Here is a 27,078-nt window from a genome sequence, read left to right as displayed (position 1 = left end):
ACCAATAGACTTTTTTTTTTTTTTTTAGATTGTAGGAATCGGTGCAACACGGCCCCCCTATAAACTGCAGTGCGCCTGGTAAACTTTTTAACGTGACCGGTAGCGCTGGCGCGACACGCCCACCAGTACCACGAGGACGGAGGAGACTAGAACCCGTGACCAACCCCCTGCAACAGGGAAGATTTAGCCAACCGAGCTAGGGCCCCCACCCTCTACAACCAATAGACTTATAGAAGACACAAGAGCATGTTAAATAGTGTCACAAATTCAGCAAGAGACTTTGGCCTACTACCAACAATCCTCCTCCTAGCATTACTTGGCATGGCCTATAATGATTTGAACCTTTGGCCAAGCTTTGATGCCACTTTATAATTGCTAGGGGTTCCTTTGCACCAAAAGATCGACCAGTTAATGCCCGATACAACCACTAGACTTATAGAAGACATAGAAGTCTATTAAACCATGTCACGAATCTGTTGAGGGATGCTGGCTCACTACCAACACACTAGTTATACTTTTGTTACTTCATTCAATCTAGGTGATTTTGTTTAGGTTCTATCAAACCTTTGAAATGTTGTGAAATAATTTTTTATTTAGGTCACCTCATTTAAATTCCATACTTCCTTGGATTTTGATCTCCAGTAGCTTTCTTCTCTTGCTAGGTGAATTTCATTTTCTAATTTTGCTTTGTCTTCAAAGATGTTACCAAATATTGATTTGTTCAATGCTTTTTATTTTTTCTTTGAGCTTTTTATAAATTTTAATGAAAAATGTGTATATTAGCTCCGTTCTCGTTGATTGGTACTTTCCACCACACTTTTTACATATGGGAGTAAATTAGGGTGTCAAAGCCACATTTTTTCAAATTAGAGTTGTGATTTTGGTTTGCTTGAGTCTTCTAGTATATATAGTTCAATTGGATAATAATTTGATATAGGTGTTGGGTGAATTAGAGAATTTTGAAGGATTGGCTCGTTGACCCCATCCTTTTCATAGGAGAAATTGGTCTATCGTCTTTTCAGTATTGGTGAAATCACTTCCCCATTGTTCCAAGCAAATTTTCCATTTGTAGGTTGGTAGTCAATTAGTGAGTTGTCTGTAACAAATGTTTGAAATTTTTTTTGTACTTGATTAACTCGCTCAGTTCCTCTATATCTCTCTTTCGAGTCTAAGATGACACTGAAATACACCTCCCAATATGTAATTATCTTGAATTGATTTGAGTTTGAGACTTGCTTCTGTCCATAGCTTGTTTTTATCCTCAATTTTGACGAGGCCATAAATATTGAAAATGGAAAAGCATAGAGGTGTATTTTCACTCTTAAGTTTTGCCAATTGCTAGTTATTTAAGAGTTGTTCTATCGATTTGTACCTGATTGGGTCACCGTAAGATACCTATTCCTCTTGAAACTCTTTTAACTTCTAGAAATTGTCCTTTTCGTTGTTTGTAGTGTTTGACAAATTGATTTGATTCTTTGTTTTTGAAATTGGTTTCTTGAATTAGGATAATGTTATTGAATATTTTTTCTAATTGATGATTTTGCCATGTCTTTAAGCCCCTAGTATTCCATGCGAGAATCTTCATTGCTTTCCAAGGGAGAGGGGTTCCTTCCTTGGGTACATATCTGAGTAGATATGCACTCTCTTTGGAGCACTTCCTCTTCTCTCTTTTTTTGTATGACATTCTTTGCTTACCTTTCTTGTAAGGTCCATTGTTTAAAATGTTTGCAGTTGTTTGACTGAAGCACCGTGTTCCAAAATGTCCAATTCCTCAATTGGTTCCCCATCATTGTCCTCCAAATCATCCTCTAATATTGTGTAATATGATTTTTCTTTCTTTGGAGTTTCTTTTTGGTTGCTTGGATTTGCAAGGAAATTTGCATCCTTTTCTATCTTTGGTTACTACTTCGTTTCCTCTGGATTTACCTCCTCTTCCTACGCTAAAGGTATTGCTATGCACATATCTTCTTTTTTCCTTTTGATTTTCCTTTGAATCTATTTTTCGAAATTCTTCAGCATCTTTGATTGATATCATAATGTATGTAGGGGTCTGAATTATGACATACTTTCATATACTGTCCATTATTTTTGTCAAATCTTCTAAGCTTCTCTGTTAGTTTCAATTATTGCCTCTTTTGTAATTTCAATCTCCTTTTGTCTTGGTTTTTTTCATTTGAGACTTTACCCCTCTTCTAGCCTTTTGTCACTCTTTGGTTTTCACTAAAGTGTTTGGACTTTGGAGCATCTATCTGTTGGATGAGACCGACTATTGCAATTTAGGCAGTAGAATTTTGGTTCTACTTCAATGTACTGTTTCCATATTCCTACTCTAATGCAGATGTATTTAGTTTGGAATTAGTTCAAAAGGGAGTAGCTTTACTCATGTGAAAAGAGTTGAGTTCCCTCTCTTCATTTCCAACCCCAATACCACTCCTAATTTGGACCCAATTAAGTGCTGGAAATCCTGTCTAATATTTGAGTAGGGGATTGTTCATACAGATCAAGGAAGCACACTCTATTCGTGATGATAGTTTTGGGTTGAGGTTTCACACCCTTTTCTATACATACACTAATTTATCATCAAGCCACCATAGTGTTGTATTTATGATCTTATTCTTGCAATTTCTGAATCTAGGGTTACAACAAAGAAAATTTTGGGAGGAAACATTATTTTGTGCTTAATCCCTAGTTTTTGGCTATCCATTCCCTTATTTATATTTTTCCTGATTTATCTCTGATAAATCTTGAAATTAATGTGTTGGTTTTTAATAATTCAACTTGTTTTTTTCGCAAATGCTGGTTCATCAGTTTCAGTTGTTGATGTGGAATTTGAATCGTATTCTATTATGCCAACTTGTTGCCGATTTACTTTTTTATTTTGCCTATAATCTTGGTAACCACCAAGGGGAATTCGGTTGACACCTTGAATGTATTTGGGAGGATGCATTTTCATGAGGATGTCTGCCTTATTATTGTTTTTATTTAAAAATTATTTTTTCGCTGTTTGTATGAAAGTGTTTTTTTAGATAAGTACTTGGCAAACTTTGTAACGTGAGCGGTGGTGTTGGCATGACATGCACTCTAAGTCTTTGTGAAACTCTTTTGAATTGGAACTATGAACCAATGAGGCCACTAATGGGGACCTTGCCCCCATATAACAAAGTTGAGGCCTGAACTCATGAGCACATTGGATCGACAAAGGCACAAGCCCACGATCACAATGATTTGATGAAGGTTTGAAAATGGGTGGGGCAACAACAATAATACCACTTAACCAACACACTAAATAGTGAACCCAACACAGGGGCCATGCTAATCTTCTCTATATCATTCCAATTTTATCGGATGTCTCTAAAGAGACATCAAAGTTGTTTTTCTCCATACCCTTTCATTCTTTTCACAGTCTTGTTTCCTGCTAACATCACATTGTTAATTATTAGCTTCATAATATTTAACATTGTTCATAGTGCATTTAGTATTTTTAGTTTACACATAGTTTGTCTCTGCCTTGTCACACCTTTGTTGTTTTGTGATGTCCCCTTCTTGCTAGTACTCAGACTTGACAGACTTTGGCCTATCATTTGACCCTCGTAGGCCAAGGAATTGATAAGAGGGTCATTTGTGCAGTAACTATGGCTTCTCCCTTGGATTTATACGGTTTGGATGAGACATATATTTTAATAATATAATATTTGTTTGCACTTTGTATTATAATGATATTTTAATATTATGGAAGTGCAAATATAAACTATTATTATATTGGAAAGGGGAATCTTGTAGAATGTGCAATTTAATACTATATTATTTCTTTTAGAAGGGGTGGAAGAAAACAATAAATAGAGGTGAGAGCCTCATTGTTGGGCATCCAGATTTGACACTTGCTTGCTTTGTTCTTTGGTGGTGCCAAGGGTTTCTGATGTTTTTATTGAGCCTTCGAAACAAAAATTCTCATTGGTTAAGCAATTTTGGGGTTGTGAAACTATCAGCTGTGATTATTGCAGCGATTGGAGATACCTCAGTTTCTTCATTGTACTAATATGGTGGCCAAAGGGCCAAAGGTCAGATTCGCTGAAGCTTTCATGGAGGTCATCTATATTCAGATTTTTGCTTGTATAGCTTCATTTTGATATTATTTGTTTGTGGGTGTTGGAGCATTAATCCCAGAAAGACGTGGCAATCATTTTGGAGTACCTTTGAGAAACTATCAAGTTGCTGATAATTGTTTCTAGAGGTCTGCTATATTGTTTCTAGGGCATCATTGGCATCATTGTCTTGCTCATATCTTCACTTTGAAGTATCAATTCGTTCTGGGTATTTGTGCAAACAACCTCTACCAATTGTCCATTCATTTCAAGGGTGGTTCGGAGGAGTTTAATGGATGCATTTATTTTATTTTACATCTGCAACTCAAGGGAAAGGAAGCTGACATATGCTAGGGTCAACTTTGCACTTGGAGGGCCCAAAAAATCAGTAAAATTTCATGTGAGATCATGATTACATCTGCAATTCATCTGGCTTCTTATACCTGGTTTTGAGTATTAATTCTCATTGAAGTAATTATTTTCGGAAGTACATGTGTTCAAAAATCAGGGGCAGACATTAGAGTACTTTCATATGTCACTTGTATTGAATAAATGAATGTTGTTTTGCACCTTACAAAGTCTGAAATTGTAATCAGAACTTTATGATACCAGTATTAAATATTCAGATTTCTTTTTGAAGCATGTATGGCAAGTGTTTGTTGAAATGTTTACTTCAGAATTATAGTGTGTTTTGGGTGAATTTGTTCATATTTAGTTGTCATATGTTTCTCTACATCAATTACAATCAGTTTCTAATAGAAACCAGCATGCATACAAAGTGTTACAATATTCCTTGAGTGCAAATTCTTCATTTCCTACCATATATGAGCAAGGGATATTACAGTGGCATCAGAGCTTTGATCCTGCCATCCTTGAGGGTTGAAGTCTTCATATGCAGCCACAACAATGAGGTCATTATAGGTACTACAATTGAAGGAGAGGAGAGCAAGAGGAAATTCAGTTAGAGGACATACCATTAGAAGGCATGGGTGACAGGGGAGGAGAAGAAGCACTACGAAATGGAAGAAGAAACAATGAAGTAATTGAACTAAGAGAATTCTTCAGGAACATGACAACAAGACAACAACAAGTGGTTGATGCTTTGCATGCACTTACTACCATGATTCAACAAATGCACCCACAAGAAAGACAAAACCATATACCTAATGACGACAAAAGTCTTGCATAGAGAGCTCCCACCCGTACCACTAATAGGCCTACGTGCCCTACCTTTCTAAGGAATGAACCTGAGGAAGAAAAAAGTGGGTCAATGTTTGCTGATGATCTTATGGCAGGAAATGATGAGTGGGAGTTGTTGACATCATAGGTTCTGGAATGCATAAGCTTTGAAAGATTTGTAAGTCAAAGGGGCATTACAAAGCAAGAAGAGAGAGGAGACCAAGATGCCAAAACAAAGACCTCAAGAAAGCCACTAGTAAGCTCACACTACCCATGTTTGAGCGCAATGGAAAGGTCACACCTCATTCTTGGGTTCACAAGCTAGACATATTCTCGAACCTTCAATCCGTGGTATAGGAGGATGGAATAAAATATGCCACTTTACACTTGGAGGGCGTAGCACATAATGGTAGTATCATGGGATTATCACACTTCAGCATAACTGCATCACTTCTTATCAGGAGTTTGTGGATAGGTTGATTTGGCGCTTTGATAGGAAGGATCCTGAAACATACTTCATGGATTTGGCTCAACTCAAACATATTGGGAACTTGAGTTTTATTGGTGACTTTCAAAAATTATCAGTCATGTTTCCCAAAATATCAGAGAGGCGATTAGTGATGTTGTTCATTGAAGGCCTAATGGAACCTTTGGAAGGTTGGATAAAAGCTTTTGATCCCCAAACACTACATGAAGCCATGAAAAAGGCCAAAAGCATGGAACTTACAGTCCTACAGAGCAAGTTTTCAGCCAAGGGGTCATCTTTGTACAAGAACAATAAAATATTTCCCAAGAAAGAGGACAAGGCACACCCAAAGGGAAAATTGACATCTCTACCTGATTGAGAGACACTTAATGATTTGACAAAGAAGAAATTGTGGTTCTACTGCAAAGGGCCATATGATGCAAGTCATGATTGTCCATTGAGGCCTAAGGGGGAGGCAAACAGAGTTATGTGGGCTTTTTATGAGGACTCAGAGTTTGAGCAAGATACATATAATAAGGAATCTAAGTCAAACAAGTCTAAGCATGAGGGAGGAATGGAAACAAAGAATTAGAGAAGTCTAAGCATGAGGGAGACCTGGAAACAAAAGTCAAACTTAAGGAAGCACATCTTACTAGCATACAATGTGAGGGTTCTGTTAGGGTGCGTGGATTCTTTGTTGGAAAAAGGATCATTCCCTTGATATTGGTGCCACACATAATTTCATTGATGCTAGGTTGGTTGAGAGTTGTGGTATATGCACTGAGGACTTTGAAGGAATTGGAGTGAAGGTTGCAAATGGTTACATTCTCAAGTGCGACAAGATGATCTCAAATCTTCACATGTGCTTGAACAACTTTCTATGTAGTGAACATGGGAAACACAAATATGGTTTTGGGAATGACATGGCTTAATGACATTGGCGAGTTCACCCTCCAAGTTATGGAGCAGCTTGATGGGAAGACATATGCGTTGAAAGCCCTATGAGACACTAGTTGCAGGGTTATATCTTTCAGGAGGATGGAGTGGATTATTCAACGTGACATTGTTGAGTGGGCAGTTGAATGTGTTGATGCTAGCACAAGAGCAACAGAAACTAGTTTACCATCTAGACATACAAGAGTTGTGGATTAAGCATACTAAGGTGTTTAGTGATATTGCACTAGGGCGTCCTTTGGATAGAGGGATTAATCATATCATTGAGTTGGAGGAGGGTGCTAAGCATGTGATTCTCACTCCCTACAAACATCCCAAGCAGCTCAAGGATGAGATAGGAAAAACTATCAAGGAGTTTCTTTCTATGGGAGACATCAGACCAAGTAAGTCCCCTTTTGCTTCATTTGTGGTCTTGGTCCAAAAGAAGGATGGTATCTTGTGAATGTGCATTGACTACAAGTTGTTGAAGAAGAGGACTATCAAAAATAGGTATCCTATCCCTAGGATTGATGAGCTGATAGATGAATTATATAGTGCCCAATTTTTCTCCAAGATTGATTTAAGGTCGTAGTATCATCAAATTTGTGTTAGGGAGCAGGATATTGAGAAAAGAACATTTTGGTGTCATTGTGGGAACTTTGAGTTTTTGGTAATGCCATTTGGGCTAACTAATGCACTCGCTTCTTTCTAGTCTACAATGAACAAGGTGTTCCATTCATAGTTGAGCCAGTTTGTGTTGGTCTTCTTTGTTGAATCTGTAATGTCTTGATTTGGGTTCTATCTCAAATTGCTCTTAGTTTCAGTTTAAGACCTTATGAATAGCTTCAAGTATTTTTCTATGGTTGGAAAATATATTAAATTTTTCTTTTTAATTTCAAAGATTTCCAAACTCGACATATATATATATATACCTTGTATGTAAGAAAAAATATATTTATTTATAATTAGGAGTCTCTCCTAATTGTATATCTAACTTTATACTCTTTCTCTTATTAATAATTTTATGCTTCTTTGGTAAATCAACTTTAATATTCCCATCCTATTGATAATCTTGGTCACTTAAGTTATTCCTTGAATTGGGATATGTATTTACCAATCCCTTTTCACATGAGCGCTGACAGCCTATGTTATTCGAACATTGTGGTTGGTATCTTGTTGTATTGGCGTAGACCCCGACGAAGATCCTTCCACTCGTTGCAGTGTTGATCCTGTGCTCCAAGCTTGCTTTAATGCAATTTGATGGTGTATGTCTTGCCCTGATGCCGATTCTGGACTTTCCTTATTCTACACTTTGTGTCAGTGAACTCAATGCTATTCCTTTCCCTAACGTTGGTTTTCTTCTCCTTCGTTAACGTCGATGTGGAGTCCGGTCTGAATGTTCGTACCTCCTTTAATATGCTTCTGTCAATGTGATTGGGTAACGTCCATTGCAACGCTTGTTCCAAGCCTTTGAATGGTGAGTGGGATATTAAAAAAATGCTTTTTTTATATATGAACAGCCGAACACTTCTTCCACATAAATACCCTTGACTTGGATACGAGCAGACGTGTCCCGTGACATGATAAATGGCGGCTTGATTATGAAATGATTTAGGTTAGATTATATTTAAATATTTATAATGCCGTCGATTAGGCTTAGTAATGTATGCATATTACATAATTAATGTATATTACTAAATATGTTTATATTTATTATTATTATTATGAATAATATTAATTTATATTATTATGAATAATATAAATAATTAAGTAGAATAAATAGATCATAAATATTTATCTATATAGTTTATCAATATTATTTCTTTTGTGAATAACCGATAATAGTATATGAACTATTATTATATTTTATGCAATTATAATTATAGGATTCCTTTTTGGAGGGGTCATGACAGTCTCCCCTTCTCAAAATTGCTTGTCCTCAAGCAATATCACTCATGCACAAGCTCTTTCATAGACAAGAAACATATTTTCATACAAAAGGCCTAGAAGATTTTATAAGACATACATCTTCAATGAATGAAAACACAGAGCAGACACAATGCAGACAGATGAAGACATGAAGCATACAAAATGTAGACACATCATATGTTATTTATTGATTCTTTATAATTTGTTTCTCACAATGAAGTGAAGGAAATGATTTACAAAATATACTTCCCTAATGCTTTTTATTGATCATGAACCCTGCAAGAATAAGTATTTGTTAGCATGCACATGTATATAATATCTCATAACAAAAGATGAGTTGTGATAAATTAGTTCTAAACCAATACCCTACCAAGCCCAAGAGCGAAACTTTGGTCCCCTTGGCCTCAATGGAAGACACCAGTCATCCAATGAGGTGGCCTACTTGGCAGATTAAGTTGACATGATGTGAAATTCTTAGTTTGACCAATCTAAGTCCAAGAGCGAAACTTTGGCCCCCTTGGCCTTGATGGAAATATTTTATCATTCCATCAAGGTGGTCTACTTAGATGTTCATCTTAACATTCTTTTCCCAATCTAAGCCCAAGAGAGAAACTTTGGCCCTCTTGGCCTTGATGGCAGCACTTTGGAATCCATCAAGGTGGTCTACTTAGATGAAAATTCTTAGATACCCTACCTAAGCCCAAGAGCGAAACTTTGGCCCTCTCGGCCTTGATGGCAGCACTTGGCATCCATTAAGGTGGTCTACTTAGGAGGTAACTTGATTCACTAATTATTATAATTCATTTTATTACATATATATGTATTCCACTAAAATTGCAGCTCATCTAGTTCTTATCGGTCCTTCGCATCTTCATTACTCTCTTGATTATATTTAGGTCTCTTGTTCATCTTTCCTTTTACTTCCTCGTCAAGTGTTGCGTCCATTTTTCAAACTTGGGCTTCTCTTTCCACATATGTGTTTGGTTCCCAACTTTCCTTGCAGTGAAAGCATAAATTTTTTCTTTTTAGTTCATCAGGATGGCTTTTTAGCTCTCTTCTGCATTTATGGCCACATTCCCATGGTTCCTTACAATGGTAACATAACTCATCTTTCTGGAATTCGTTGGAGTGATTTCTTTCTTTTTCATAATGTCTGGAATGTGTGCTCAGTGCATGGTTCTTGCACCTATCCTTTATTTGTTGCATATCAAATTTTAATGCCTTTTGGATTGCATCTTCTAATTTTTTTGGTTCATGTGCTCCCATTGCGCTCTTGATTGATTCCTTCAACCCATCTATAAATAAATAGGTGAGTCTCTTTTGTGATATTTCAGGTACCATGGCTGATAACTTTTCAAATTCCCTAGCAAATTCCATCACTGACCCTTCTTGTCTAAGTTGGGCTAATCTTTTGAAGTACCATTCTGTGTCTATTTGATCAAATCGCTTTATGAGTTTTTGGGTGAATTCATCATAACTCTTAATTTGTTTTTGTCCCTGGTTGTTAAGGCCACGTTGCCATGTTGCCAGCAATCTTGTGCTACTCCTCTTAAATGAAGGACAGCAAATTGGATAACACTTTTTTCTGTCATTGGATTTAAGGAAAGATATGTATCCAACATTTGTACCCATTAGCATACTGTAGTTCTTTCTGTTCCGTCAAATTTTGGGAGACTCACTTTATTTATCTCCTCTCTTAGTCCTTTCTCTTGGTGTGTTTGTCTTTTTCTATTAGATAGTGACTTCATCTGAGCATCACAATAGTCTTTAAATGGTATCTCCCTTCTAAGTTCAGGATCGATTCTAGAGTACTCATTTATAATGTCATTTATATTATTTACTTCATTTAATCCATCCTCCTCTTCTTGTTCTTCTCCAGGTAGGAAGGGGGGTCTTGTGGGTCTATGCTCTGATTTTGGTATATGCAACTGATTATTATCATCTTTAGATTGGTGACAATTTGTATCTCTCCCATTTTTGTTTATATTATGAAGGGCTTCCAAAGAGGAGCCGATTTGTTTCACTTTGCTCGGTTATAGCTCGAGCGTTTCTTTTAGTTTGTTCCTTGAGTGCTTGAGTAGTTCGGTTCGTCTGTTCCATGAAAGCTTTTAATTCATTACTTATTTGATTCTTCATTTTGGTGGATTGTTTCCTTCCTTCCCTTTCTAATGCTCTCCGATCCCTCTGGTGTTTTTGCATTAACTATTTTCCATAGGCTGGCAAGAAAGATGCTCTGATACCACTTGTAATGTCCCGATTTGGGTTCTATCTCAAATTGCTCTTAGTTTTAGTTTAAGACCTTATGAATAGCTTCAAGTATTTTTCTATCGTTGGAAAATATATTAAATTTGTCTTTTTAATTTCAAAGATTTCCAAACTCTTGAAATATATATATATATATATATGTAAGAAAAAATATATTTATAATCAGAAGTCTCTCCTAATTGTATATCTAACTTTATACTCTTTCTCTTATTAATAATTTTATGCTTCTTTGGTAAATCAACTTTAATATTCCCCTCCCATCGATAATCTTGATCACTTTAGTTATTCCTTGAATTGGGATATGTATACACTTAATGATGGTATTATGTATGTACCAATCCCTTTTCATATGAGCGCTGACGACCTATGTTATTCGAATTTCGTGGTTGGTATCTTGCTACACTGGCGTAGACCCCGACGAAGATCTTCCCACTCTCTGCGGTGTTGATCCTTTGCTCCAAGCTTGCTTAATGCAATTTGATGGTGTATGTCCTAACTTGATGCCAATTCTGGACTTTACTTATTCTATGCTTTGTATTGGTGAACTCAATGCCATTCCCTTCCCTAACGCTGGTTTTCTTCTCCTTTGTTAATGTTGATGCGGAGTTTGGTTTGAATGTTCGTACCTCCTTTAATATGCTTCCATCATGTGATTGGGTAACGTCCATTGCAATGCTCGTTCCAAGCCTTTGAATGGTGAGCGGGATACTAAAAAAATGCTTTTTTAATATATGAACAGCCGAACACATCTTCCTCATAAATACCCTCGACTCGGGTACAAGCAGATGTGTCCCTTGACATGATAAATGGTGGCTTGATTATGAAATGATTTAGATTAGATTATATTTAAATATTTATAATCTCGTCATTTAGGCTTATTAATGTATGTATATTGCATAATTAATGTATATTACTAATATGTTTATATTTATTATTATTATTATTATTATGAATAATATTAATTTATATTATTATGAATAATATAAATAATTAAGTAGAATAAATAGATCATAAATATTTATCTATATAGCTTATCAATATTATTTCTTTTGTGAATAATCGATAATAGTATATGAACTATCATTATATTTTATCCAATTATAATTATAGGATTCCCTTTTGGTGGGGTCATGACAAAATCCTAACATATTGGTGTACAACAAAACATGGGAGGAGCATATTGCACACCTTGATACAATTTTGGCTATTCTCAGCAAGGGTCTTTGTATGCCAAGGAACCCAAGTGTGACTTAAGCATGATAGAGTCGTTCTACTTAGGCCACATCATCAGTGTCGAGGGAGTGCGTGTGGATCCTGTAAGGTTAGGGCTATCACTGAGTAGCCTATGCTTGAGAATTTCACACAACTTAGAGGGTTTTTGGGACTTTGTGGTTTCTACCGTAGTTTTGTTAATGGTTATTCACGACATGCACCTCCACTTACAAATTTGATAAAGAGCGGGGCTTTTGTTTGGACTCCTGAAGCACATGAATGCTTGAGATGTTCAAACGACTTATGACTACTTGTTCAATACTTGCATTGTTAGATTTCACTAAACCTTTTGAGTTGCAGTATGATGCTTTTGGAGAGGGGATTGGAGTCCTTATGCAGGATAAGCATCGGATGGCATTTGAGAGTTAAAAGTTGAGAGGACTGGAGAGGAGCTATAACATTTATGATAAAGAAATGTTGGCCATTATGAATGCATTGGCCAAGTTCAAGCAATGCTTAGTGGATAGCAAGTTCGTTGTTAAAATGGACCATAAAAACTTGAGACATTTCCTAGGGCAGCAATATCTTAATGATCATCAATGAAAATGGGTGAGCAAGTTGCAATGCTGAAGTACACAAAATGTTGTTGATGCTTTATCTCACCATCCACATTTGAGCTCTATAGCCGAGGTTTCAGAGGATTGGAGGCATTTGATTATGGAAAAATATGTCAAGAACTCTTGGGTCGAAGGCATTATTGAGGGGTCAATTCAAGATAGTCAATACTCAATTGTCAATGATCTTATCATTTATGAAGGGAGAATCTTTTTGGCCCCAGGATTAGAGGTGAAGAACATGGTGTTAAGGTGCTTTCAAGATTTGTTGATGGCAGGACATCCTGGGTAATTCAAAACATCTAGACAGATTCAGGAGTGGTTTACTTGGAGGGGACAGCAATCAAAAGTTCTTCGATATATGAAGGAGTAACTTGTTTGCCAACAGAATAAATAGGATCACATACACCTTGCAAGCTTACTTCAACCACTTTCGATTCCTAATAGGAAGTGGGAATGCATATCTATGGACTTCATTACAGGCTTGCCAAAAGTCCAGGGTAGAGATTGTACTTATGTGGTAATGGATTATTTGACTAAGTATGCTCATTTCTTTCTGATCACCACTACATATTCAGCTACAAAAGTAGCATAATTTCTTTTTGTGAGATATTTAGATTGCGTTGGAGCATTGTCAATGACAGATATAGTCATTTCATAAGCCATTTCTGCCAGGAGCTCTTCAGACTTTGTGGAACTGAGCTCACTCCAAGTACTAGTTATCACCCACAAACAGATGGTTAAACAGAGATAGTTAACAAATGGGTGGAAGGATATCTCACGAATCTACATTGCAGGAAAACAAAAGGCTTGGATTGAATGGATATACTTTTGTGAGTATTGCTATAATACCACTTACCATCTTTCTATTCAGATGACACCATTCATGGCCTTGTACTGTTATGAGGTGCCTACTTTCTTGACTTGCCAATGAGTGACAATAGAGTACCTAGTGCTAAAGATTTATTGCATGAGGATATCGTGAGGGCTCTTTGAGAGAATGTCTAAAAGGCACATAATCAACAAGAGCAGTATGCATATCAAAAGAGAGTTGAGCGCTCCTTTGAGATTGGGGATATGGTGTATTTGATGTTGCAGCCTTACAAACAGTCGACTCTGAAGAAGAGCAAAAAAGCTCAAGCCACAATATTAAGGGCCTTTTAGGGTCATTACGCATGTGGGCGAGGTGTCTTATGAGCTTGAGTTGTTGGTAGATAGTAGAGTACATAATGTTTTCCATGAGTCATGCCTCAAGAAGGCATTAGGACATCATGTGATCCCTTCCACTACTTTACCACCTTTGGATGAGTGTAAGTTGATACTAGTACCTGAGGCTATTTAGGATGTTAGAGACAAACAACTGAGGAGACGAATTATCAAAGAATATTTAATCAAATGGAGAGACTTATCGGTCGAGGATGCTACTTGGAAGAGTGAGGAGATTTCGCAGCATCCAAAGTTGAGATTGCTTGGGGACAAGCAATTTTAGGGAGGGCAGAATTTAATGTCCCTTTTTAGTAGTACTCAGACTTGACAAAGTTTGGCCTATCATCTAGTGGGCACCCTAGAAATGGCTCTAATACCATTGTAATGTAATGGGCTCTAATACCACTGTAATGGGCACCTTGGAAATGCCCAAAAACTGAACCAACTGCTGAAATAGATTTTTTATGCCAACTGAGGATTGAATCAATCCTGAAATTATATTAGTTCTCAAAATGATAAAATCAAGTACAAAGCAATGTATTCCAAAGGCCAAACCCCAAGGGAATGACGTCTAGAATGTTACAAGAGAGGATGAACATCCTCTATTGCCAAGAAAGATATGTGACTCACACATCCAAGTTCTTATCAAATGTCATTCACAAAAATCCGATGCTCAACAATGAGACTCTCACCCCTATTTATCCTTTTCCTTCACTCTTCTAGAAAGAATTAAAACATTAATTAATTGCAAGCGCTAGAAGCTTCCCCCTTCCAATAATTAATGCACTCTCTAGAAACTCCTCGCTTGCAATACAATAATTAATTGTGCTTCTAGAAAATTATATTACTAGAGGCTTCCACCTTTCCAATAATTAATACACACTCTAGAAGCTTCTCCCTTGTAATACAATAATTAATTAAATTAATTAACTATAAATTCACCTTTTAATTTTTAATTTTAATTTATTTAATGACTTTATAAGAAATTAATTTAATTCCTCTTATGCTCCACTTAGACTTTGGAGAATGTGAAGGCTAAAAGATGGGGTCATTACAGTCTGCCCTCCTTGAAATTGCTTGTCCTCAAGCAATCTCAATCCTGTTCGCTGTAGCACCTGCTCACTCTCCCAAGTGGCATCTTCCTTTGGCAGAGATCTCCATTTGACTAAATATTCTTTTATCAAGCTACTTCGTAGAGTCCTTTCCCTAGTATCTAGAATAGCCTTAGGAATTAATATGAGCTTTCCCTTCTCATCTAATGGTGGTAATTCTGCTGAAGGCACAACTCTCTGACCGATGGCTTTCTTAAGCCTTGACACATGAAACACATTATGCACCTGACTACCCTTTGGAAGCTCAATCTCGTAAGCAACCTCGCCCACCTTGCAAATCACTCTGTAGGGGCCATAAAACCTAGGCTTCAACTTCTCTGCTCCGCTTTTCTTGAGTGATGATTGTCTGTATGGTTGTAGCCTCAGATAAACCATATCCCCAACCTCAAAACTACGCTCTATCCGGTGCTGGTTAGCATACAATTTCTGCTGATTTTGGGCTTGCTATATATTCTCCTTGAGCACCCTCAAAATATCGTGACTATCCTACAAGAAGTGTTTTTCTTTGGGCACTCTACTATCCCCCAAAACCAGATCCATGAAACTATGTGCTTCATAACTGTACAGTGCCATGAATGGAGTCATCTTGATGGACATATGATAAGTGGTGTTATAACAACACCCTCCCATATGTAGCCATTTGACCGAAGCCCTTTGTTGTGCAGTCACATAGTTCCTCAGATATCCTTCCACCCATTTATTCACAATCTCTATTTGCCCATCTGTCTTTGGATGATAACTAGTGTTAGGTGTAAGATTTGTACCACACAACCTAAACAGTTGCTACCTAAAAGTACTCATGAACTTACTGTCCCAATCACTGATAATGAAACTAGGTAGCCCATGTAACCTGAATATCTCTCTGAAGAAAAGATCGGCCACCTATGCTGTTGTGTAAGTGGATGGAATAGCAAAGAAATGAGCAAACTTCGTCAGCCGATCAACTATCACATAGATGCAATCTTTCCCTTGTACTCGTGGTAACCCGATGATGAAGTCCATAGAAATACTTTCACATTTCCTATCCGGAATGGGCAAAGGCTGTAACAACCCTGCAGGATATGTGTGCCCTCCCTTATTCTACTAGCAAATTGCACACTCCCTGACATGCTTCTGAACATCATCCTTGAGCCCTTTCCATGTGAACCGCTCACGGATTTGCCTGTAGGTCTTAAAGACCCTTGGATGTCTAGCTGTAGGTGTATTGTGAAATGCCTTCAGTATTACCTCCCTAAACTGTGATGAAGGAATCAAATATATCCTACCTTGAAACTTTATCAATCCATCCATCACCACATAACGATCATCATGTATGGTGTCTGCAATTACTCCAGAAGCCTAAGTGTCCCTTGCATACTCTTCTATGATCTTATTTCTCCAATCTCCTGTAATCTCAGCTAGAGCACAAATATGAGGTCTCTTGGATAAAGCATCTGCCACCACATTCTTCTTACCTTTGACAAACTCAATGTCAAAGTCATAGGCCTGTAACTTCATAATCCACTTTTGTTGTCTATCATTCAAATCACGTTGGCTCATGAAGTATTTGATGTTGTTGTGATTGGTTTTGATAACAAACTTTCTCCAAACTAGGTAGGACGAAACTTAGCCAATGCATGCATTATAGCCAACATCTCCTGATTATAGATGGAATAGCTCCTCTCCACTCCACAGAGCTTCTTGCTCTCAAAAACAATGGGATGCTTCTCCTACATCAAGACTGCCCCAATCCCATCTCCTGACGCATCACAATGAAGCTCAAATGGCTTTGTGAAATCTGGTAGAGCAAGTACTGGACATGATGACATCACCTTCTTGAACTGATCGAAGCTTCTCTGAGCTGCCTCTGTCGATGTGAAGGCCCCTTTCTTGGTAAGGTCTGTCAAGGGTGTAGCGATCTGTGAAAATCTTTTAACAAATCTCTTGTAAAATCTGCAGAGACTAAGGAATCCCTTAAGCTGTGTAAGATTCGTAGGAGTAGGCCAATCAACAATAGCCCTAATCTTTTCAGGATCTACCCGAACTTCATCTGTGCTGATGATATGCCCAAGGTATAGTAGCTCAGTCATCCCAAACTCACACTTAGATTCCTTGGCATATAGTGACTCTTTCTCCAAAGTGGACAACACCATCTGTAGATGTTGTAAATGCTCCTCCCAAGTCTTACTAAAGACTAAAATCTCATCAAACAAAATCAAGACAAATCTCCTAAGCTGCTCCTTGAATACCTGATTCATGCAACTCTGGAATGTAGCAGGCCCATTGGTCAGCCCAAATGGCATAACCAAAAACTCAAAGTGGCCATAGTGACATTGAAAAGTTGTCTTCTCAATGTCCTCCTCCCTCATCCTGATCTGATGATACCTTGACCGTAGATCAATCTTTGTAAAAAAGCATGCACCATGTAACTCATCAATCAGCTCATCTATTCGTGGGATGGGATATCTATTCGTAATGGTCTTCTTATTTAATGCTGTGTAATCGATGCACATGCGCATTGTCCCATCCTTCTTCTTTACCAACACTACTACTGAAGCAAAGGGGCTCTTACTAGGCTTGATATGCCCTATTTCTAGCAACTTCTTAATTGCCTTCTCTACCTCATCCTTATGTTTCTTAGGATGACGATAGGGAGTAATCATGACTGGTTTGGATCCCTCCTCGAGCTCAATAACATGCTCTATCCCCCTGTTAGGAGGAATCCCATTCGGAATCTTGCCAAATAACTTAGTGTGCCTGTCAAGTATCTCTTGGATATCTGGTGGATGACTCTTCACCTGTGGCTCTTGTGAAGTTGGCATAGTGAAACATTTTGCTGCCCACTCTATGTTGTTATGCCGAAAAAGTCTTTGTATTCTCCTCACAGAAACTACTTTGCAACTCTCATCTGAAAGTCCTCTAAGTACAATAGTTCTTCCCTCATGCTAAAACTTCATCTCCAATTTCGCTAGGTTAAGTGTGAACTCTACTAGTGAAGCCATCCATACCATGCCGAGGATGACATCATAGTCTCCCATGTCTACCACATAGAACTCATCTTACAACTCATAGCCATCTCCAAACCTGATGTGAAGATTAGATATCTTCCGAGTGCATAATAGTTTGTCACCATTAGCTAGCGTGTAGACCTCTCTTGGCTACCAATTGTGCATATATGAAATTATGTGTAGCCCCAGTGTCAATGAGTGAGATCACTTTCTGCCCTTGGACAATACCTCTAACCTTAAATGTGATTACCTTCTGAGCCCTCGTTAATTGTGCTAATGACTTCTCATCCTCAAGAATGCTGCTCTCCTCTGTAGTGCTATCCTCATCTGAATCAGAGTGTTGATCCTCCTTCTCTAATTGTGACTCTTCTGCTGAGAAATACTCCATTTGATTTGCCTTAGCCTTGAAAGGACACTTATGAGATAAATCCCAAGGCTCTCTGCAATGAAAACATAACTTCTTCTTTCTTAAATCATTCAAGGTGTCATTATCCAACTTATCTCTTTTTGGCTGAGCATCCTTGTGAAAAGTTTTTTTGTCCTTCTCCTTGTCCTTTTTCATATAAGAATCCCTGTGCTGAAATCTACTCCTTAATGAAGCAGGTGCTAAGTCACGAGCCTTTTTAGTGGCCTCCTGCAATGTAGCTGGGTCATGCCCCTTGACCCATCCTCGCAAGGGTTTTGAGAGTCTATCCATAAACAACACTACCAACCTCCTCTCTGAAATATCTGTGACCAACACAGCTAACCTCTGAAACTTACTGATATACGTCTCAACTGATCCCCATTGCTTAAGTTGTGCCAACTCCTTAAACTGTACTTCAGGATCCCTGGTATCAAATCTCTCTATGAGCTTCTTAGTGAACTCCTCGTAAGATGTGATCCGATTATGTCCCAAGGTTACCATGCCATGGTGCCACCACTCATGTGCAGGTCCATCCAAGTGAATAGCCGCATACTTTATAGCCTCCTCTTCAGGCATAGGATTTAGCTGCAAGTATGTATCCATCTTCTGCACCCAAGCTCGTGCGGTCATCTTCCTTGAAGCATCATAATAAGGTAAAGAAAGTTTCCCAACTTTCTTTCTTAACTCAAGGTTTTGACTTCTTCCTCCTGATCTGGGCATGTGTCTCATCCTCAAGTCCAAGTAATCTCTGAGAGAAATGTCTGCCTGAAACTCCGGTCCACTAGCTTCCCAATCCCTCCTGAACGGATCCTGTAACTCCATAATCTGCGGTTCATTAACTAGTTGAACTAGATCTCTGGGTGGAAAGGTGGGTAGAAGAGGTCTCGAGCTTATTGTTCGAGCTGGGCATGCAACATGTCTAAAGTTATCAGCCTCATTCCCATTGTTGTCATGTCCATTATTACTATTACTGTTGCCTCGGCCTCCATTATCATTGCCCCTATTATTGTTGTTTCCATTGTTGGCATCATCTGGATTAATATTGATGCCCATCTGTCTAGCCATTAGCTGCAACATCATATCCATTCGCCTATTCTGCTCTTGTTGCATCCACTGCCCCTCCTCTAATGTATCCAATAACCTGAACATTACATTTTCTTGATCTGGACCAATATTCCTATCATCTCGGTCACCCATACTGCTGTCTTGTTCAAAGAATATCTCCTTTGTGTTTGTATGACTGAATTGAATGTCCCTTTGCACGGATGAACTACCTTGTTCATTCTGTAAGTCTAAACTCCTACTTTGTCTTGCTCTGGTATTGCGGAAATTATAAAGCCCTTGGTGTATGCTCAAACATAAATGCTTAAGATCTCCACAGGATGGTAGGACTTATAGCTCTGATACCACTGTAGTGGGCACCCTAGAAACGGCTCTGATACCACTGTAATGTAATGGGCTCTGATACCACTGTAATGGGCACCCTAGAAATGCCCAAAAACTGAACCAATTGCTGAAATAGATTTTTTATGCAAACTGAAGATTGAACTGATGCTGAAATTATATTAGTTCTCAAAATGATAAAATCAAGTACAAAGCCATGTATTCCAAAGGCCAAACCCCAAGGGAATGACGTCTAGAATGTTACAAGAGAGGATGAGCGTCCTCTATTGCCAAGAAAGATATGTGACTCACATATCCAAGTTCTTATCAAATGTCATGCACAAAAATCCGATGATCAACATTGAGACTCTCACCCCTATTTATCCTTTTCCTTCACCCTTCTAGAAGGAACTAAAACATTAATTAATTGCAAGTGCTAGAGGCTTCCCCCTTCCAATAATTAATGCACTCTCTAGAAACTCCTGCCTTGCAATACAATAATTAATTGTGCTTCTAGAAAATTAAATTACTAGAGGCTTCCACCTTTCCAATAATTAATACACACTCTAGAAGCTTCTCCCTCGTAATACAATAATTAATTAAATTAATTAAATATAAATTCACCTTTTAATTTTTTAATTTTAATTTATTTAATGACTTCATAAGAAATTAATTTAATTTCCCCTTATGCTCCACTTAGACTTTGGAGAACGTGAAGGCTAAAAGATGGGACCATTACATATCATTGGACCCTGGTAGCCTAAGGAGTCGATTTGAGGGTCATTTGTGCAGTAACTTTGGCTTCTTGCTTGGTTTTATATGGTTTGGATGACATTATATTGTAATGAAAAAATGTTTATTTACATTTTATATTATAATAATATTTTAATATTATTAAAGCACAAATATAAAATATTATTATACTGGAAAGGAGAATCCTCTAAAAAGTGCAGTTAAATAATATATTATTTCTTCTAGAAGGGGTGGAAGAAAAGAATAAATAGAGGTGAGAGCCTCATTGTTGGGCATCCAGATTTGACAATTGCTTTCTATGTTCTTTGGTGGAGCCAAGGGTTTTTGTAGTTTTTATTGAGCTTCTGGGAACATAAACTCTCATAGGTTAAGCAATTTTGAGGCTGTGAAAACATTAGCTTAGCTTAGCTTATTGCAGCGATTGGAGATACTTTAGTCTCTTCATTGTGCTATTTTGGTAGCCAAAGGCCAGATTTTCTGAATCTTTCATAGAGGTTATCTATATTCAGATTTTTGCTTGTGTAGCTTTATTTAGATGTTATTTCTTTATGGGTGTTGGAGCATTAATCTGCCAAGGACATGACAATCATTTTGGAGTACCTTGGAGGAATTATCAGGTTGTTAATAATTGTTTTTTGAGGTATCTTCACTTTGAAGCATCAGTTCATTCAGGGTATTTGTGCAAACAACTTCTATCAACGGTCCAAACATTTCAAGGGTGGTTTAGAGGAGTTTACTGGCTGCTTATTTTATTCTACATCTGCAACTCAAGGTTAAGGAAGCGGACATATGCTAGGGTGGTTTTTGCATTTGGAGGGCCCCCCAAAAATCAGGAAAAATTCATGCAGGGTCATGATTATGTCCGCAATTCATTCTGACTTCTTATACCAGGTTTTGAGCACTAATTATCATTGAAGTAATTAGTTTTTGAAGTACATGTGTTAAAAAATTAGAGGCAACGATTAGAGTACTTTCATGTGTCACTTGTATTGAATAAATGAATACTGTTTTGCACCTTACAAAGTCTAAAGTTATAATCAGAAATTTATGACTGCAGTATTGAATTTTCAGACTACTTTCTGAAGCATGTATGGCAAGTATTTGATGAAATGTCTACTTCAGAATTTGAGTGTATTTTGGGTGAAATTGTTCAAATGTTTAGTTGTCTTATGTTTCCCTACATCAATTGCAATCAGGTTGTAATAGAAACCAGCATGCATACGAAGTGTTTGACTTTTTTATTTGAGTGCAAATTCTTCATTTCCTACCTTTTTTTTTTGGTGAATGGTCCTTTTCTATTAATAATTAATATACTAAGATTACAATTCACAAAAAAAGGCCGGGGGATACAAAGATCACCCCGTGAAAGTTCACACAGCCGTAGCCGGAATCAAACACTATTCATAAAAAAAAACATAAATAGCAACCTCAGGCGGCCAATGTAGTGCCTGCTGAGGGTGGTGGTTCATTATGATCATGAAAACCTCAATCATCTTTGGGATTGGGGGGCGGGCTAGGGACAGTCCAACCATCATCAGCAGCAGGATCAGTGGCAGCCTCTGCATCTTTTATCTCTAGCCGCGGAGGAGAAATCACCAGATCCAGGCGAGGCCATTTCCCAGAAAGTGCCCACCGAGCACCAGGAGGAGGAGCTAGGGACCAGCGAAAGCCACCAAGGGGTGGGGAAGCTGAGGGGCACCTCCATCCACCATCACCACCACTGGGAGAGCGGTGGTGGGAAGCCTAGGAGCGCCGGGTGTGCAAGTAGCAACTTGAGGAATGGTGCTGCGGATGGCGGCCTCAAGGTGTCGAGGTATCAGCCAAAGCATCTGGAGGAACTTTGGCAACAGTGCAAGGGGCATTGCCCAGTGGTTCAGTAGCTCTTGCAGGTGAGCCACCTCCAAGGCCACTTTGTTAGCTTGAACTTGAATCTGCATAGTTACATTATTACAAATGCATGCCTTAGTGTACATAGCAATATTAATATCAAGAAAATTGTGAGTGAAAAGAACAAAATTCCTATCTTTCCACAGAGTGAACAAAATCTCCATTCTGAAGGTATGCCAAATCTGGGTGAATTTTCGAGGGATTCTGGGGGAATCACCCAATATAACCATGTGCCAAGAAAAGGGTTAAGTTATGAATCCAGTGTCAATAATTTTGAGCACACCTACAAAACCAGTAATTATGCATGAAAGACTCTGGTTGTCTACAAAAAGGGCATCTAGGATTTGGAACCCCAATATGCTTGAGACAAGGTCCAAGGAGAAGACCTTGAAAGGCCAGACACCAAGCAAAATGGGCAATCTTGGGCTCTGTAATAGCACTCCATATAGTGTCAAAGCGTTTTCTCCATTGAGAAAGAGAAGATTGCAAATGTCATCTCTGATTGAGTGTATCCACCATCGGCAGATGGGGAGAAAGCCATCTATAACCTAGACTTGGCTTGTAATTGGAAAAAGGAGTGGCAGGATACCACTTCCAATCATGCCACCAAGGTCTAACAGACTGAATACCCACTTTATGAATTAAATGAATTGGAATTGGAGAGAGCAATAAGTCAAAAGTCTGCCGATCTGAATGGATAAGATGGTATTGGACTTGCATATCTTCCTAGGATTTGAAACTCATGGAAACCCTAGAGAAAAGATCTTTGGGAGTTTTGACGCCTCATTTGAAAAAACACAAAGCACTAGCACCTTGAGTCTTGGCAAGGGGAGTACCCTTAATGGCAAACAGGGGAGACCACCAAATGTTCTACTGATTCAAGGAGAGGCCATTGCAGAACTCATCACTAGACCAGCGAAGCCAAGGCTTGATAGCTTTCCAAGCCTTCCATATGTTCTTGATAACAAAAGAGCCTTGTATGATCACTGGCTCGCGCATGATGAGAAGGGTGTGGAAACCAATCCCTTTCCAAGTGGCGTTGTTGACGAGAAAGCCAGAAGAGATGCAATGCTGAACCAAAATCTTCTAGGCTTCATCTCCAATGATGGTACGAATGATCCATTTGGCACAAAGAGAAAGGCCTTGTTTCTGAGTGGAAAGCAGGCTAAGGCCACCAGATTCTTTTGGGAAACAACAAAAATCTCAAGCAACTTTGTGAAAGCCATGATGATCAGAACTAGAAGCCCAGAGAAAATCCTTGAGCAGTCTTTCCAATTTCTGGTAGGAGGCTTTAGAGGGAGCCTAACAAGAAGAATAATAGACATGAGCGGCTGTAAGAACTTTTGAAAAAAATTGGAATTTGCCCGCAAGGGAGAGCGGTTTCATAAGCCAATAATCAAGCTTCTTGGTGATCTTGGCAAGCATAGCATTCCATAGTTCAACAGGCGAAGCCTGGAAAGCAAAAGGAATGCCAAGAAAGCAGAAAATCTCCCTATGAGTGATCCATTTCCAATCAAACTGGCTAAGCCAAGGTGGAGTTGGCAAGAATGACTGTCGGTAGCAGAGCGTTTTATGCCATTGAATAGTAGATCTAGAGGCTTGAGAAGAAGTGTCTAGGCAAATTAAGGCATTTTTGATGTTTTCTTCATCCTCCAAAAGAGTGAGGAAGGAATCATCAGCAAAATGACCATTGACCAATTGGGAGGATGATTCTGGCAAAGAAATGCCATGAACCAGTCCAGAGGACATAGAGTGGGCTAGCAAATAGCCAAATCCTTCAGCAGCAAGGACATAAAGCGCCGGTGCCAGAGGTCAACCTTGCCTAATGGAACAAAAAAGACCAAAAGCCTCAGATTGAGAATTATTGATGGTAATGCAAAGCATTAGCATCGCCAAAGAGCATCTCCACAAACTGCAGGAAATTGGGACCAAAACCAAGAGCCTAGAATGAAGCACATTGATGTGCAGTATCACTTTGTGAGAAATATGGTGGAAGATGGAAAGGTAAATTTGAAAAAGGTAGATACTGTGAAGAATGTTGCAGATGCATTAACGAAACCAGTGGGCACTGAGAAGTTCAGATGGTGTTCGGAGTCTATGGGCCTTTTGGCCTATAGCGGTTAGTTTCTGTTGTGTTCCTATTGCTCTTACAAGGTGTTCGACAAGTGGGAGAATGTTAGGAATAAGGTGTCTCAACCTTGTATAATTCCTCTTCTTATTATTTATTTTGTAAAATGTATTTCTTGCAAATAATGTTGATGTGTCGACATCTTGAATTGTGTGTAAGGAGATCATGACTAAAACGGTTATGACGGATTCCTATGACACGTAAGAGCTATGTTAGGAAGATTCAATGACAGGTGAAAACATGTGGCAACTAAAATATTTGAGAACTGTACACTCTACCCCAATAGTGGGGTTTGGGGTTCCTATTTTCTCGGAGAATGGTAAAACCCTAATACGGTTTACCTTTGGGAGTAGCCCTAAAGTGAAGCGCATGTTATAAGCATTTTTAGGGTTATGAAGAGATGCGATGCGAAAAAGGTGTATTGTTGGTACTGCGAGTAGCTACTGGAGTCTTCTGTTGTTGATGTTGAACTTGCATTGCAAGTGTATTGTAACCTCGTGTTGAAGATAATACATTGTGCAGGTTCTGAAGGGGTGGGGTTGTTTTACTGAAATGTTTTTTCCCACCGGAAAATCCTTGTGTTATGTGTTCCTTTCTCTATCTATTTCCTGTATGCATGGTTGGCTACAATATTGTTGTTTACATGATACTGAATCTGTAAGTGTAGAAGATTTTAATAGGATTTGCATCATACTTTCCTTATGAGATTAGTGTAGGAAGCTGTTTCCTCACCTGAGTTTCCTTACAAGTGGTATCAGAGCTTGATCAACTTTTGATCCTAGTTGTTGGGTAGGGTTTTTTGAGCTAATCTCAAGTTGAGTGGGGAGTCTTGTGCAAAGCATCCTGAATTTTATTTGCAGATTGAGATGGCAAGTTCATCATATGGAAGAATGGAGGTGGAGAAATTTAATGGCACTAATTTCGAGTTGTGGAAACTCAAGATGGAAGACATGTTGGAAGATCGTGACCTATGGGAAGCGACTACAAGCGCTACAAGACCAACAACTATAGCTCAAGTAGATTGGGATATCAAAGACCGTAAAGCTAAGGGTCTCATAAGACTATGTTTAACCGATGCAGTCCTTCTGAATGTTCTAGATGAGAAAACCGCATATAGTTTGTGGGAGAGACTTGGGACCGTGTATAAGGCCAAATCTTTGGTGAACAAGTTGTTCCTGAGGAAGAAGTTGTATTCTCTGTGAATGGAGGAAGGTGGATCCTTAACGGATCATTTAAATGCATTTAATCTGCTGGCTGCACAGTTGACATCAGCTGGTGTCAAGTTAGAGGAGGATCGTTGCTACACACTCTTGTGTTCTTTACCGGATTCATGGGACCATCTTGTGATGGCTCTCGGAAGCACATTAGTCACCTTCAAAATGGATGATGTGGTGTCTTCGCTGTTATCAGAGGAGATGCGGAGAAAGGCTTCTGTTTCGGAAAAAGAAGCCCTTGCTGTTCGTGGGAGATCCATGGAAAGAGGGAAGAAAAATGACAATAAGTCCGACAATAAGGGTAGATCCAAATCCCGTGGGAAGTCAAAGACTTCCAATAAGTCCAAGGCAAAATGTTGGAACTGTGATAAGACTGGACACTTCCATAAAGACTGTAAAGAGCCTAAGAAGAAGAAGAAAGCCTCAGATTCTGGTTCTGAAAAATCTCAAGAAGATGGCGATGCATTCATCATAGCTTTGGCAGCCCATGCATCTGATGATGTGTGGTTGGTTGACTCGAGTGCATCTTTTCACATGACCTCTCATCGAAACTGGTTCTCAAGATATGAAGAGTTCGATGGTGGAAAGGTGTACTTGGGTGATGATTTTCACCTAAAGATAGTTGGACGCGGAAGGGTCACTATCAAATTTCCTGATGGACGAGTAAAGGGAGTCAATGGAGTTATGCACATTCCAGGTTTGGCACGAAACCTATTATCTGTAAGTATGCTGAATGATGTAGGTGTGCAAGTTGTTTTTTCTAAAGATGGATGTAAGATGATGAGAGGAGCTATGGTGCTTGCTAAGGGTACTAGGAGAGGTACTTTGTTTCAGCTTGATGCACACATTTCTCAGTGTAATAGTTCTTCTGTTTCAAAGAAGAGACTAGCTATCACTTCATCTCCACCATCTGAACGAGCAGTAAAGAAGATTGTGGTTAGTGGTTCTGATGGTAGTGCAACAAGTGTACCTAAGGGTGCAAACACTTTGGAAGGAAAGCTTCTTGCAGAAAAGACAATGTTGTGGCATTTGAGATTTGGTCACATTGGTGAGAAGGGTCTCAAAACCCTAAAAAATAAAAATCTCGTTGAGGGGTTAAATGATTGCAATCTCAAGTTCGACTTCTGTGAACACTGTGTATATGGTAAACAAAATCGTGTTCAGTTTTACTCTAGTTCTCACAAATCTTCTGATGTTTTGGATCTTATTCATTTTGATGTATTTGGTCCTGTAAAAGTTCCTTCAATCTCCAAGTCTGTATTTTTTGTATCTTTCATAGATGATTACAGTAGAAGGACATGGATTTATTTCCTTAAAAGTAA

At 38.5% G+C, this 27,078-nt stretch overlaps 1 protein-coding gene and 1 non-coding gene across 3 annotated transcripts in view; one reads left to right on the top strand and one right to left on the bottom strand.

Annotated features, from left to right (window-relative positions):
* The window catches only part of LOC149562872 (uncharacterized), a 110,989-nt gene that overhangs the window by 31,062 nt on the left and 52,849 nt on the right, over positions 1-27,078 (top strand). The window lies entirely within an intron of this gene.
* Positions 3,262-3,361, bottom strand: LOC149562873 (U6 spliceosomal RNA). Its single transcript, XR_016364315.1, has one exon. It is a non-coding gene; the product is annotated as a U6 spliceosomal RNA (small nuclear RNA).

Source organism: Cupressus sempervirens, chromosome 4, assembly GCF_028749045.1.
Source record: "Cupressus sempervirens isolate cs-2001-9-10 chromosome 4, ASM2874904v1, whole genome shotgun sequence".
NCBI classification, from domain to species: Eukaryota; Viridiplantae; Streptophyta; class Pinopsida; order Cupressales; family Cupressaceae; genus Cupressus; species Cupressus sempervirens.
Note: the sequence above shows the minus strand (reverse complement) of the source record. Positions and strands in the feature narration are given on the sequence as shown.